Genomic DNA, 14,530 nt, shown 5'->3' with positions numbered 1-14,530 from the left:
TCAGCCCCACTCGCCACTGCACTCCGAGTGATAGGCAAGAGTGCGGCGAGAGCACTTGCGGAGCGCTGTTTGGCCAGCCTTTTCTAAAACCATCATATAACAGAACTGTTTAAACAGAATTAGATCCCCTATCAATGCATTTACAAGGCAAACACAGAAAAATATTTCAAAAATGATGGCTTTAGGATAGTCTTACAACAGCCTGTCAATTGCTTTCTCAAAGTACAATGAACCAGGAAGCTCGGCTAGCATTTGTTGTTGCAAGACCTCATTGCCACCCACCACTCTTGCGGCTATGCTGCCAGCTGTAGATGTGGCCGACACTGCGGACTGGGTAATCACGACTCCCTAATGGAAGTCAGTAACCATCTTAAACTGGACCCACTCATAACTGGTAAATACAACTATTGACCTTCCGGCAGGCATCAGCACAAAAAACTAGGCATTTGGACATCTTGCTGCACATAGGTACACCACTGCTCATCTTGCCTTATATTGTATAGAGTGCCAAACAATCGTATATTTGTTGCCATTGTCTTGGTTGTTTGCTGGAATCAGCCCTTCAAACTTAAGACCCTACACAGCTGAGCTCAACTGTATACAACACCAGCGACGCTGCCAGCACACACGCAGTATGAAAGTTGTCACCACAACCTAGTACCCACTAATGTGCGAGCCATATACAGCCCACAGAGTCCATATTAGCCTGGACACATCACAGCCCACAAAACCTGGAACTGTTTCAAGTCACGTTGTTTGCAACAATTCTGCTACAGAATACTATTACAGTAATTCAAGAAGCAATTGAAATGTCAGTTGAATAAATAAGTAAGAATTCTGACATGTTCAGATGTAAATGTCGATTTGTTCTTCAAACAACAACGACAACATAAATCAACCAAGATAAGCAATGTGTCAGCTGAAGATTTGTTTCAGTACAAGAATTAAATTTTTTAAATATGGTATAATAATGTATTTATATTCTGTTAGGTCTCCCATTCTTTTGTCAATCATAAATTATAATTTTCAATTAGGTTGCACACTGTCCTCTTGATTGTTGCAATGTGAAGTTCGAAAGTTAATGTATAGTTGGGGACTGCATGATGGATCACACAAAAACTGTAGGAAGAGAAACTGGAAGCATCTGAAATGAGTGTTATCAGAGATTGACAAGTATTTGTGGACTGATAAGACACTGTCCATCCACATTAATGTGACCACCTGTCAAAATCCTGAATAACCAACTCTTGTAGTGCAGACAGCTGCGAGACATGCAAGAAGGGAGTCAAAAGAGGTTCTGGAACATACTGAAAAGCGTGTGGAGTCACGCTGGCTCCTAAAGCATGGGCAGCTGCGCTAGGTTTCTCGGTGGATCCACAGTACGAACAGTGCGTTCGAGGTGGTCCCACAGATTCTTGATCATGTTTAAATCCAGGGGAGTTTGGTGGCCAGGGCAGTATGCTAAACTCATCCTGGTGCTCTCTGAACCAGACACTTACACTACTAGCCGTGTGACACGTTGCATTGTCCTGCTGGCAGATGCCATTGTGCCGAGGAAAAACAAACTGCATGTAGTGGTGGACATGATCCTGAAGGAAATGTGCACATTTGTCTTGATGCAGTGTGCCTTCTAGACTTATGAGTGAACTGGGGAATGCCACAAAAACACTCCCAGGATCATAACACACTCTCCTCTGGCCTGGGCCCTTCTGATGATTGTTATAGAATGTTTTCTTTCAGGCATTTCACATTGTACATGCATCAAACATGAGTCCTCTAAACAGGTCAACTGTAACCACTCAGTGGACATCCAGCTGGTGTATTGGCATACAAATTTCAGTGTTACTCACCAATAAACAGCCGTCAACATGCGTGCATGAACCACGCACCTGCTTCTGAGGCCCTTACACAGCAATGGTCACTGAATGGTCATTGGGGAGACACTACTGGTAGCCCCTTGGCTCATCTGGGTAGTCAGGTGCCCAACAGTTGCACACCTACTCGCCCATACACATTTCCGCAGCTGTTGTTCACCCATCATCTATGGCCCATGCTGCACCAGTGCCACTTTTGGACCGTGCCATTTTGCCATGCATGGTATATTATAATCATGGCAGCAGGTGAACAGCTCACAAAGTTAGTCGTTTTGGAAGTGCTTCTTGGCCTAAAAGATAATGATCATGCTCTTTTGAATGTCAGATAAATTGCTCCATTTTCACATTACAATGACTGCACTGTTTTATGCATCACCCAAAAGGTTTTATATGCACTTCACTGCTAGTGCTGCCACCTCAATTCACTTTGTAACTCCCATGAACTTGAGGTTTCTTTATATTACGTGCATAACTGTCAATTCTTCTCTTATTGAAATAGCTGCTATCACATATACTATTTTATGCACATCTATCATTCCAAGGAAGTTCTGTTTCATCAATGCTTTCTGTCTTAATAAGTGACATACTTGTCTCTGGTAAGAACATTGGGTTCTTTTAGGTTAATTTTGCTCTCCTGTGGACTTTGATTAATTCTTACTCTCATGATCCAGGTATTCTTCTATATTGTTGCTGTCTGCCCTACTATTTTATCCACACATTACTATGAGACCTCTACCAAACAGACTATTTCATCAACTTTTCCAAAACAACTCACTGCTCTCAACATAACTTTACTACCCTGCACCCCCAGGTCCCTTTTCAAGTGATCACTGTTAGCTGGGGACATTCATCTTCAAAATCTGTAGTTCTTTTATCAACAGAAATTTGCTGTGTTTGTATCACATCACCACTTATGAAAGGTGAAACCACTGCTATAAGATCAATGCCCAAGCACTCTTTAGGCTTGTGAAGCCAATTGGTGTACATTTTTCATTAAAATGAGTCACAATGGAACATTCAAGTCTTTGAACAATGAGAGACAAAACACTGTCTGTTATTCTGAAGAGTGTGGCATCCACAACAAAAAGTGGCATTTTAATGTAGTATTTTAGCCAGATATCCATTCTACATACAGTCTGATTCCAGAGTCATCTACCTGCTACTCAGCAGTGTCCTGGTAAGTATGATGGGACCTGCCTCCCCCACTTCTGTTCTTCATGCACCTAAACCATCTGTTGAATAGGATAGATAGCCACAGGAGAATGTTTGCTAATTATGCTATTATGTATGGGAAAGACTCTCTAGTGAGTGAGTCTAAGGGCATTTGAGGTGACCTAGAGAAAATTTCTACCTGATGCAATGAGTAGCAGCTTGCTTCAAATCTGAATTAATTTAAATTAATACAAATGAGTGTCAGAAACATTCCTGTTGAGTGTCAGAAACATTTCTGTAATGTTCAACTACAGTATTAATGGTGTGCTGCTTGACTTAATTATATTATTTAATATATAGGAGAAATGTTACAAAACAGCACAAAAAGTTAGAGAGTAGGTGAATAGCAGACAGTGGTTTAGCGGGAGAGTTCTGGGAAACCGTAGTACGTCTTTAAAAGAGACCATGAAGCAGGAAGAGATTTCAGATCCTGGACAATGTACAGGATGGTAGCACATACGGCATCATCAAGAAGAAAGTGAAGGACCATCAAAAACTGACCAAGGACCTGCTAACATAGAAGAAGACTGATGATGAGAGTTCATACTGACATGTACAGGCTATCATTTTCACTCATTCATTTTGTGAGTGGAACAGAAAAGGGAATAACTAGCAAGTTCACAAAGTATCCTCTGTTGTTCACAAAGTATCCTCTGTTATACACGGTAGAGTGGCTTTGGGGCTATGTGTGTAGATATAGAAGAAATACATTCGTTATACACGGTAGAGTGGCTTTGGGGCTATGTACGTAGATATAGAAGAAATACATTCGTTATACACGGTAGAGTGGCTTTGGGGCTATGTATGTAGATATAGAAGAAATACATTCATTTTCTAGATCTACATCCGTACTGTGCAAACCACTGTGAAGTGCGTGACAGAGGACATGTCCCATTGTACCAGTTATTAGGGTTTCTTCCCGTTCCATTCACATATGGAACATGGGAAGAATGATCGTCTGATGCCTCTGTGCGTGCTGTAATTATTCTAATCTTGTCCTCACGATCCCTATTTGAGCAATATATATGAGGTGTAGTATATTCCCAGAGTCATCTTTTACAGCTGGTTCTTAAAACTTTGTTAATAGATTTTCTAGGGATAGTTTATGTTCATCTTCAAGAGCCTGCCAGTTCAGTTTCTTCAGCATCATTGTAACACTCTCCCATGGGTCAAACAAACCTGTGACCATTCGTGCTGCCCTTCTCTGTATATGATCAACATCCCCTGTCAGTCCTACTTGGCACAGGTCCCAACATTTGGGCAATATTCTAGAATGTATCGCACAAGCGATATGTAAGCAATCTTCTTCGTATACTGATTGATTTATTGCTGGAATATTGGGAAAGTGCAAAGGCTACCACCTGCTTTACCCATGGCTAAGCCTATTTCATCATTCCATTTCATATTCCTAAAAAGTGTTACACCCAGGTATTTGTATGAATTGACCAAGTCCAACGGTGACTCACTGATATTATGGTCACAGGACATTACGTTTTTTTTTTTTTTTTTTTTTCATTTTGTTAACTGCACAACTTTACATTAATGAACATTTAAAGCAAGTTGACAATCTTTGCACCACTTTGAAATCTTATCAAGATATCAAACCTGTTAATTGCAGTAACTTTTTGCAACAAACTGTGCTGCTTTCAATAAAATCATCCTAAAACATTTATTTTTTGCCTTCCCTCCCCTCTCTGCCTTTTACAGTGTCCATCATGTAATAACTACATCATAATATGACCATCAGCCATAATGAAATACCCTATTGTTGTATCAGGTACATACTGGTTTCGTGTTACCGCACAGACACATTCACTGTTTTCTATTCCCATCATTCCTCTTCTCCTTTCCACTATGCCATTTGCATGATTCCATGACACTGCTCCAGTGATCTCTTTGAAATGTCACATTCTCTGTTGTGATTTGTAAAGCAATATAATTCAATTAGTTGTGTGCAAGAAATACCTATATCTGTCAATTGCATAGATCATAACAAAGTAGTAAGAATGTCACAGAAGACTCAAACATGTCAGAAGCTTGACTGTCTAACAACTTTTTTCCTTCACATTGCCCAAATGATTCAAAGCAGTAATGCAACACAATGGGAGCTATCAACAATATGAAAAACAGTTGTAAAATTTTTGGTACTGCTTACAATGCTGAGTGGACTGCAGTATTTTATTACACATGCACACGTAAAGTTAACAATTAGTGAGGTGCTGTTTGGAGTTGCTGAATGGATGAAAGTTGAATTACTTATCAGTAATGTCTGCTTCTAGGTTGCTGCTAAGCTGAGCTAGTGGACAACACTGTTGGCGGCTCAATATAAATGGTTCGAATGGCTCTGAGCACTATGGGACTTAACTTCTGAGGTCATCAGTCCCCTAGAACTACTTAAACCTAACTAACCTGAGGACATCACACACATCCATGCCTGAGGCAGGATTCGAACCTGCAACCGTAGTGGTCGCGCGGTTCCAGACTGTAGCGCCTAGAACTGCTCGGCCAGGCTCAATATATTTTTAATAAATGTTAATATGTAACCCATAATTAGTATCTTTATAATACTTCTGGAACATTCACTGCCTCACTCTTTCTACCTGGCTTTCATGAGTAACAATCAATCAACATCACTGCATAACTTATGCGAGTATGGTTAATTATCTATTAATGTCTACTGTATTATTGCTTTCTTTACGGATGATATTATTCAGACACTTTCTTCAGAAGTTAGCCACGTCACTGAGCAGTAGGCTTTGGGTCAATAACTTGTTGACAGCCCCGCCAAGGTTCTTAAAATAACGAATAGTGGCAAGGATGCGGAATGGATTTTCTGACAATGGATATGGTTATGAAAAGCAGGTTGATGATTTAATTTCCGATTTCTAACTCATATTGAGATGTGAGAAGAATGACAAATGGAAACGAAGAATTATCAAACTTCACTGAGAACACAGTTTTAGAAATAGAAAAATGTCCAAAATGAGAGCACAAATGAAGACAGCAGGCAAAGTAGGAGTAATTTATGACTATCATCAGACATAGAAAAACCAAAATAACAGCTTACTCTTCAAGTTTGAAACGAGAGAGAAATTTCGCCATTGCATTTGTCTGCCCAACCCGAAGAAGGGGGGGGGGGGAAAACAAATCTATGTTTCAAATTAATACTCTCCGTAATCTCGTACTAACAGTGACAAAGAACCAAATAATACTTCTCTGAAGTCTAAACACAATAGTGGCCAACTAGCAAAGTCCAAGAATCAAACAGAAATTTTTACGTCAGCCGTAATCGGGCACTGAAATTGATTCCATTGTGTCAACTGAAAATATGTGCTGGACCAGGGCTCAAACCCCATTTTATGCTTTACACGAACAGTCTCCTTAACCGCTTCAGCTATCTGAGCATGCTTCCTGTCCAACCCAAATTCTCAACACGTCGCACACCACTTGCTTGAAGCCTCATGCTGATTCCCGCAATACTTTGGGAGAGAGAGTGTATTTGCACAAAGTGATCTTAATGGCTGGAAAGACATATACCGTATTTACTCGAATCTAAGCCGCACTTTTTTTCCGGTTTTTGTAATCCAAAAAACCGCCTGCGGCTTAGAATCGAGTGCAAAGCAAGCGGGAGTTCTGAAAAATGTTGGTGGGTGCCGCCACAACTGACTTCTGCCGTCGAATATATGTAGCGCCACACAGGCATGCTTTGTAGGCACAAAGATAAATACTGGCACCAAAATCTCTGCGTCAGTAAATAAATTTAAAAAAAAAAGTGGAAGATGAGCCTTTTTCCTCCGCCCAGTTTCGACCACTGCATTTTGGTACATTATCCAACAAAGTAAATACAAATTCTGTATTGTTGATCTTTGAATGTAGCAGCATTTCAATGTACTACGAAAATCCGACTGGCAAGACTGTTTGGGATGTTTGTCAATATGGCCAACTCTACGTTCTGAATTTTTTCCTACCTGTGAGAAGAGATGGTTGCTATTAGGAGCTTTTATGAATTGTGAATCACATGTAGTATTCTCTTCGCCATAAGATTAATACGAATATAAACATTTTGCCATGTATTGTTTCGTGTTTGCTACTACCTCATTTAAATCCTGTCTGCCTAATAAACTACGAAACTAGAGTGAGACAACAGCAAACGCGCAAGAATATACATATCATGTCATGTTTATATTCGTATTATTCTTATGCCTGATAGTGATACAGTCAGAAATGAAGCACGGCAACTGACTAGATTTTTAAATCTAAGATGACTCTAATTTCTGTGCAGAATGTAATGAACTAAAGAGGCGCCTGCAAAGATTTTGGAACGGAGAAAAATTTTCGCTAAAATTTCGTTCAGAACATCATCTATCATACGCAGTCTGTTATTTGGTTCTTGTTGATCATTATCAAAGAAAGCAGTAGTGTAAGTAACAACAAATGTTTCGCTAATGAGACGACTCCTCTCTATTTTTTATTTGTAAGCGGCGGTAGCACGCACAAAAGCAAGCCACGCCGCGAGCGGCGACAGGCCGTAAACACGCACTATCAGAATGCGACAAACAATGCATGACACAGTGCAGTAATGCATTTTCAGCTTGGAGTGACGTAAACACCTATAACAAAGAGAACGGCACTTATCAGATCAAAGAAAAATAAGCAATCAATTCAAACCAGACGAAGCACGTGAAAAAGGAAGGATATCTGTATAAATACGGACGGAGCGCGTGACGCGTAGCAATGGCTACCTGGTAAACCGTAACTGCTAAGCTTACGACTCGAACCAAACTACTGCAGCTGTATCGTCATTCATTCGACCTAAATTGTGTCTCATATTACAACTAGACGAACTTTGTTTCGATTTGGAGGTGCGACCTAAAACTTTTCTCTCCCCTTGAATTTCGAGTCTCAAATTTCAGGTGCGGCTTAGATTCGGGAAAAATGTTTTTCCTTGATTTCGAGTCTCATTTTTCAGGTGCGGCTTAGATTCGAGTGCGGCTTAGATTCGAGTAAATACGGTATATTTATATATGTACGAGGGCCGTTCAGAAAGTAACCTCCGGTTGATTTAAAAAAATACACCAAGTTAAATAAAAATAGTTTAATATATACATCTTACAACTACATCTTTGCACTATTTTTCTACATAGTCTCCATAGCGATTGAGGCACTTATCGTATCTCTTCACAAGCTTTGGAATTCCTTCTGCATAAAAGTCACCCGCTTGTGCCTGGAGCCAGCCTGTGACCGCATCTTTGAGCTCTTCGTCGTCATCAAACCGCTGTGACCCGAGCCATTTCTTCAAATGCATGAAGAGGTGATAATCACTTGGCACCAGGTCTGGGCTGTAAGGTGGATGGTTGATAACGTCCCACTTGAAGGACTCAAGAAGGGCCGTTGTTCTGCGAGCAGAGTGAGGACAGGCGTTATCGTGCAAAAAAACGATACCGGAAGTCAGCATACCACGGCGTTTGTTCTGTATAGCCCATCGTAACTTTTTTATTGTTTCACAGTACACGTCTTGATTAATGGTCGTACCACGTTCCATGAATTCAACCAACAACACCCCTTTGGCATCCCAAAACACCGTTGCCATCAGTTTTCTGGCAGAAAAATCTTGCGAGGCTTTTCTTGGTTTGGTAGGCGAACTTGAATGTGCCCACATCTTTGATTGTTCTTTTGTCTCAGGGTTCACGTACTTAATCCAGGTTTCATCACCGGTCACGATTCTGTTTAACAATGGTTCTCCTTCGTCCTCATAACGTGACAGAAAGTCTAATGCAGAGGCCATTCTTTGAGTTTTGTGGTGGTCGGTAAGAATTTTGGGCACCCATCGTGCACAGAACTTACGGTAACCCAATCTTGCTGTCACTATCTCGTACAAGAGAGTCTTAGAAATCTGTGGAAAACCAGTAGACAACTCCGACATTGAGAAACGTTGATTTTCACGAACTTTTGCATCAACTGTCTGAACGAGTTCGTCAGTCACCAATGATGGTCTACCACTCCTCTCTTCATCATGAACGTTTTCTCGTCCACTTTTAAATAAACGTACCCATTCACGGACAACTCCTTCACTCATAACTCTTGGTCCATACACGGCACAAAGCTCACGATGAATAGCTGCTGCAGAATATCCTTTGGCTGTAAAAAACCTTATGACAGCACGCACTTCACATTTGGCGGGGTTTTCTATTGCAGCACACATTTCAAACTGCCACAAAAACTAAACTAGCGCAGGTACGATGTTCACTCGACCACGGCTTGATGCCGACTGACCTGTTGAGTGCGTGAACGCACAGATGGCGTCGCTACTCCCCCCACAACCCGCACTGTGACCAATCGGAGGTTACTTTCTGAACCGCCCTCGTATGTGTGTGCTGTCTGTTCTTTCGGACAGTCTGAAAGAACAGACGCACCACACATAAATACAAGGTTTGACAGCTATTAAGATCACTTGTGTGCAAATGCACACTCTCTCCCGAACTTTTATGGGAATCAGTGTGAAACTGCAAGCAGTGAGTACGGTGGACAGTGAGTGCTATGCAAGTAATGTGCGACAAGTTGGGAATTTGTACTGGACAGGAAGCATGCTCAGATAGCTGAAGCACAGTTAATGCAACCAATCTTGTACAGTGGGAACACCTGGATTGAGTCCCGGTCTGGCACAAATTATCACTTGTTGCCCCTGAATTCATTTCAGCCCCAAATTGTGGCCAAGTCAGAGTTTCTGTTTCATTTCAAAATGTATATGTAAAGCTGTGGGATCAAGAATGATGTCTATTTTTGACAATGTTCAAAAGAATAGCCACCACACATATGTAAAAGAAAAGTCTAGAAATTTGAGAGAGAGAGAGAGAGAGAGAGAGAGAGAGAGAAGTTACCACATAGGTGACATGAGATCAGTATACTTCCTGCTAAATACAAGTTTGCAAATCACACACTGACTATTAGATATTCATGCCAAAGAAGAACATACAAAATAATTTAAAGAAGCAGGAACTTCTGAAAACGTTGTAGGACACAGAAAAAACTCTGCAGAGAGCCATTAATGTGGTTACAGTGAATAAAAGGATTCTGAGTCCACAACAAAACAGTAGCAGAAAAAAAGCAGAAATTACACCTTAAGATACCTGAGTATGCCAACAAAACATATTGCAACTTCTACACATGAAAGAGAAATACTGCAATGAGAAAGGTAAAGTTACTTGCCAAGAACCCAGAGAGATTCTAAATAAAACTGAGTATGATATCCACAGGTAAACAAATTTCTATGCACAAGGTCATGAAAATGCTCACAAAAATAAAAAATAAAATAAATTAAAAAAAAAATTAAAAAAATGCATCAGCAACATACAGCATGAGAAAATGATATTCTAATGTTAATCTCTCTCGTATGAAGAATTTTCCGCAGCAGAAATTAAGATGAATTACACACAGACAGTGCGAGTGACTTATGTTTAGTAAAAATCGAACATACTTCTAAATTCACTGAAAACTCACTGAGTGTCCCAAGCACCTACTCCACAACAGTTAATTTCTAAAGTAAGGAGATTTTAATCTGGCTCTTAATGACTACTGCCATTACTTAATATGCACTGAGAGATCTGGGCCATGGCAAATGGTGAAGATAAGACTTCATTTTAAAATAGGGTATCTTAGCAACTGCAAAAATCGTAGATGCATCATCTAACTGGATGCAGGGTATACTGTATATGCTGGAATTATGACACAGATCAAAGTGATACTGAAGAAGTAATCCCACAGGGAAGACGGAATTCTGAAAAACCATAACAAGTGAAAGTTTTTCATGATGAAGGAGACACACTAAAAATATTGGTGTTTATTGACCACTGAAAAGCAGATGATCATGTTAACAGGGAGAAATAGAGAACTATGAAGATGTCTCAGTTGTTAAAAAGTATACACAAATAGAACAATTTCCTTGGATTTATGAGGTAACTTGATGGCTCATCATAAAAAAATAAAAAAGTAATTTAAAGGAATAGCATGTCATCTATCTCAATATTTATAGAAATTCCATGTAATAACATAAAAGCAATTCTAAAACTGTGTTCAAGCATATCACAAAAACACACAAACCAAATTTCATTTTATTTTACATTCGACATTAAAAAGAACACATTTACTTTTCTCACTACGAAAATTTAAATTATTGCATCTGAAAACAACTATTTTCCACTACCGGTAACTGAATAAAGCACCTGAAGTGAAAGATGTGTAGCTGTTAATGGATAACTATTTTGTTAAAATTCTGTTGCACAAGAAACTGGTCCTGAAAAAAATTACAGCCACTCACCACACAGCTGAGGCCTGAAGCAGGAATGTCATGAGAAACATGCACTTTTTTAAAAATGCACCAGATCCACAATTTTGAAGACATGGCAATGAAACTTTGTACCATGCTTTACATAAAATTAATACATTTACTGTTAAGTTCCTTGGACTATATATATGTTTACCATTTTTTATGAAATTTAAAAATTTTGTTTTGAAAAAATGTATGTGCTTTTTCTGAGAAACTATTCCAGAGATTTTCTCTGTTTAATCACTTTGCATATAGTAAGCTTCTCTCAGGAGATTTACCAAATAGGAGAATATCAGTACTTTTTTTAATTATAATTCTGTAAGCATAATATAAAATTCCAGCAAAATTCTAACCACTTTGCCACATGTCTCAGCTTACAATCACAACTCCAAAATTTACTCGAGACAACATTTACTGAGTTACTGAAATAATTGTACAAAATTTCACAATTTTAGCCTTAATAGATCCTGAGAAAAAGATGCATAAACTTTAGAACACATCATTTTCAAGAAATGCAGTTTAAACTTCGTCGTAATTTTTTTTTCTATGTTGCCTCTTCTGAAGGCCCCAGATTTATACTCTGTCATCTTTCACTTCAAGACTTTTCTTCAGGTTTCTTGTTTTCTGCCTTCGTTCCTTTACCAGGTCTTCAAAAAAATTTTCAGCTATAAAGAAGCACTGTAAATCTATTTTTCTCTAGATGTCTCGAGTGGAACTTTCTATCTTAAAGCCATTCTCTCTAATACCCGCCTCTTCCTGACATTTCCATCATTAAACACAAGAACTGAATTGTAAGTTGCAATACCGACAACTGTAGCACATGAAAATGTGGTTTTAGAGCATCATTTCCATATGAGTGAATTTAGAGACTCATTTGGATTTTGCCATGAAGGCACTTTTTTAGAAGTTCAGGATCAGCCAGAAACCTGCAAGTGGACTTGCAACGTCCAGTATACAATTTGAAAGCCCCTCCTTGTGGATATAGGTGTTGCTATCCCTCCAAGCATGTTGATATTCACACCAGATGATGTGGCACATATGAATGGGATGTTCATCTGTTGACACTATAGTAGTTGTTGTTGTTGTTGTGGTCTTCAGTCCTGAGACTGGTTTGATGCAGCTCTCCATGCTACTCTATCCTGTGCAAGCTTCATCTCCCAGTACCTACTGCAACCTACATCCTTCTGAATCTGCTTAGTGTATTCATCTCTTGGTCTCCCTCTTCGATTTTTATCCTCCACGCTGCCCTCCAATACTAAATTGGTGATCCCTTGATGCCTCAAAACATGTTCCTACCAACCAATCCCTTCTTCTAGTCAAGTTGTGCCACAAACTTCTCTTCTCCCCAGTCCTATTCAATACTTCCTCATTAGTTATGTGACCTACCCATCTAATCTTCAGCATTCTTCTGTAGCACCACATTTCCAAAGCTTGTATTCTCTTCTTGTCCAAACTATTTATCGTCCATGTTTCACTTCCATACATGGCCACACTCCATACAAATACTTTCAGAAAAGACTTCCTGACACTTAAATCAATACTCGATGTTAACAAATTTCTCTTCTTCAGAAACGATTTCCTTGCCATTGCCAGTCTACATTTTATATCCTCTCTACTTCGACCATCATCAGTTATTTTGCTCCCCAAATAGCAAAACTCCTTTACTACTTTAAGTGTCTCATCTCCTAATCTAATTCCCTCAGCATCACCCGACTTAATTAGACTACATTCCATTATCCTTGTTTTGTTTTTGTTGATGTTCTTCTTATATCCTCCTTTCAAGACACTATCCATTCCATTCAACTGCTCTTTCAAGTCCTTTGCTGTCTCTGACAGAATTACAATGTCATCGGCGAACCTCAAAGTTTTTGTTTCTTCTCCTTGGATTTTAATACCTACTCCAAATTTTTCTTTTGTTTCCTCTTCTGCTTGCTCAATATACAGATTAAATAGCATCAGGGATAGGCTACAGCCCTGTCTCACTCCCTTCCCAACCACTGCTTCCCTTTCATGTCCCTCGACTCTTTATAACTGCCATCTGGTTTCTGTACAAATTGTAAATAGCCTTCTGCCCGCTGTATTTTACCCCTGCCACCTACAGAATTTGAAAGAGAGTATTCCAGTCAACAGTGTCAAAAGCTTTCTCTAAGTCTACAAATGCTAGAAAAGTAGGTTTGCCTTTCCTTAATCTATTTTCTAAGGTAAGTTGTAGGGTCAGTATTGCCTCATGTGTTCCAACTTTTCTATGGAATCCAAACTGATCTTCCCCGAGGTCGGCTTCTACTAGTTTTTCCATTCATCTGTGAAGAATTCGCGTTAGTATTTTGCAGCCGTGACTTATTAAACTGATAGTTCGGTAATTTTCACATCTGTCACCACCTGCTTTCTTTGGGATTGGAATTATTATATTCTTCTTGATGTCTGAGGGTATTTCGCCTGTCTCGTACATTTTGCTCACGATATGGTAGAGTTTCGTCAGGAATGGTTCTCCCAAGGCTGTCAGTAGTTCTAATGGAATGTTGTCTACTCCTGGGGCCTTGTTATGCCTCAGATCTTTCAGTGCTCTGTCAAACTCTTCATGCACTATCATATCTCCCATTTCATCTTCATCTACGTCCGCTTCCATTTCCATAATATTGTCCATACATCGCCCTTGTATAGACCCTCTATATACTCCTTCCACCTTTCTGCTTTCCCTTCTTTGCTTAGACCTGGGTTTCCATCTGAGCTCTTGATATTCATATAAGTGGTTCTCTTTTCTCCAAAGGTCTCTTTAATTTTCCTGTAGGCAGTATCTATCTTACCCCTAGTGAGATAAGCCTCTACATCCTTACATTTGTCCTCTAGCCATCCCTGCTTAGCCATTTTGCACTTCCTGTCGATATCATTTTTGAGACATTTGTACTCCTTTTTGCCTGCTTCATTTACTGCATTTTGTATTTTCTCCTTTCATCAATTAAATTCAATATTTCTTCTGTTACCCAAGGATTTCTACTAGCCCTCGTCTTTTTACCTACTTGATCCTCTGCTGCCTTCACTACTTCATCCCTCAAAGCTACCATTGTTCTTCCACTGTATTTCTTTCCCCACCTGTCAATTGTTCCCTTATGCTCTCCCTGAA

General features: G+C 39.6%; 1 protein-coding gene across 6 annotated transcripts in view; it reads right to left on the bottom strand.

Moving 5' to 3' along the window:
• LOC126194696 (polycomb protein Sfmbt-like) overlaps positions 1 to 14,530 on the bottom strand; it is a 316,496-nt gene that overhangs the window by 244,898 nt on the left and 57,068 nt on the right. The gene's annotated exons all lie outside the window — the stretch shown is intronic.

This window comes from Schistocerca nitens, chromosome 7 (genome assembly GCF_023898315.1).
Source record: "Schistocerca nitens isolate TAMUIC-IGC-003100 chromosome 7, iqSchNite1.1, whole genome shotgun sequence".
NCBI classification, from domain to species: Eukaryota; Metazoa; Arthropoda; class Insecta; order Orthoptera; family Acrididae; genus Schistocerca; species Schistocerca nitens.
The sequence above is the reverse complement of the archived record's forward strand: the minus strand, read 5'-3'. Positions and strand labels throughout refer to the sequence as shown.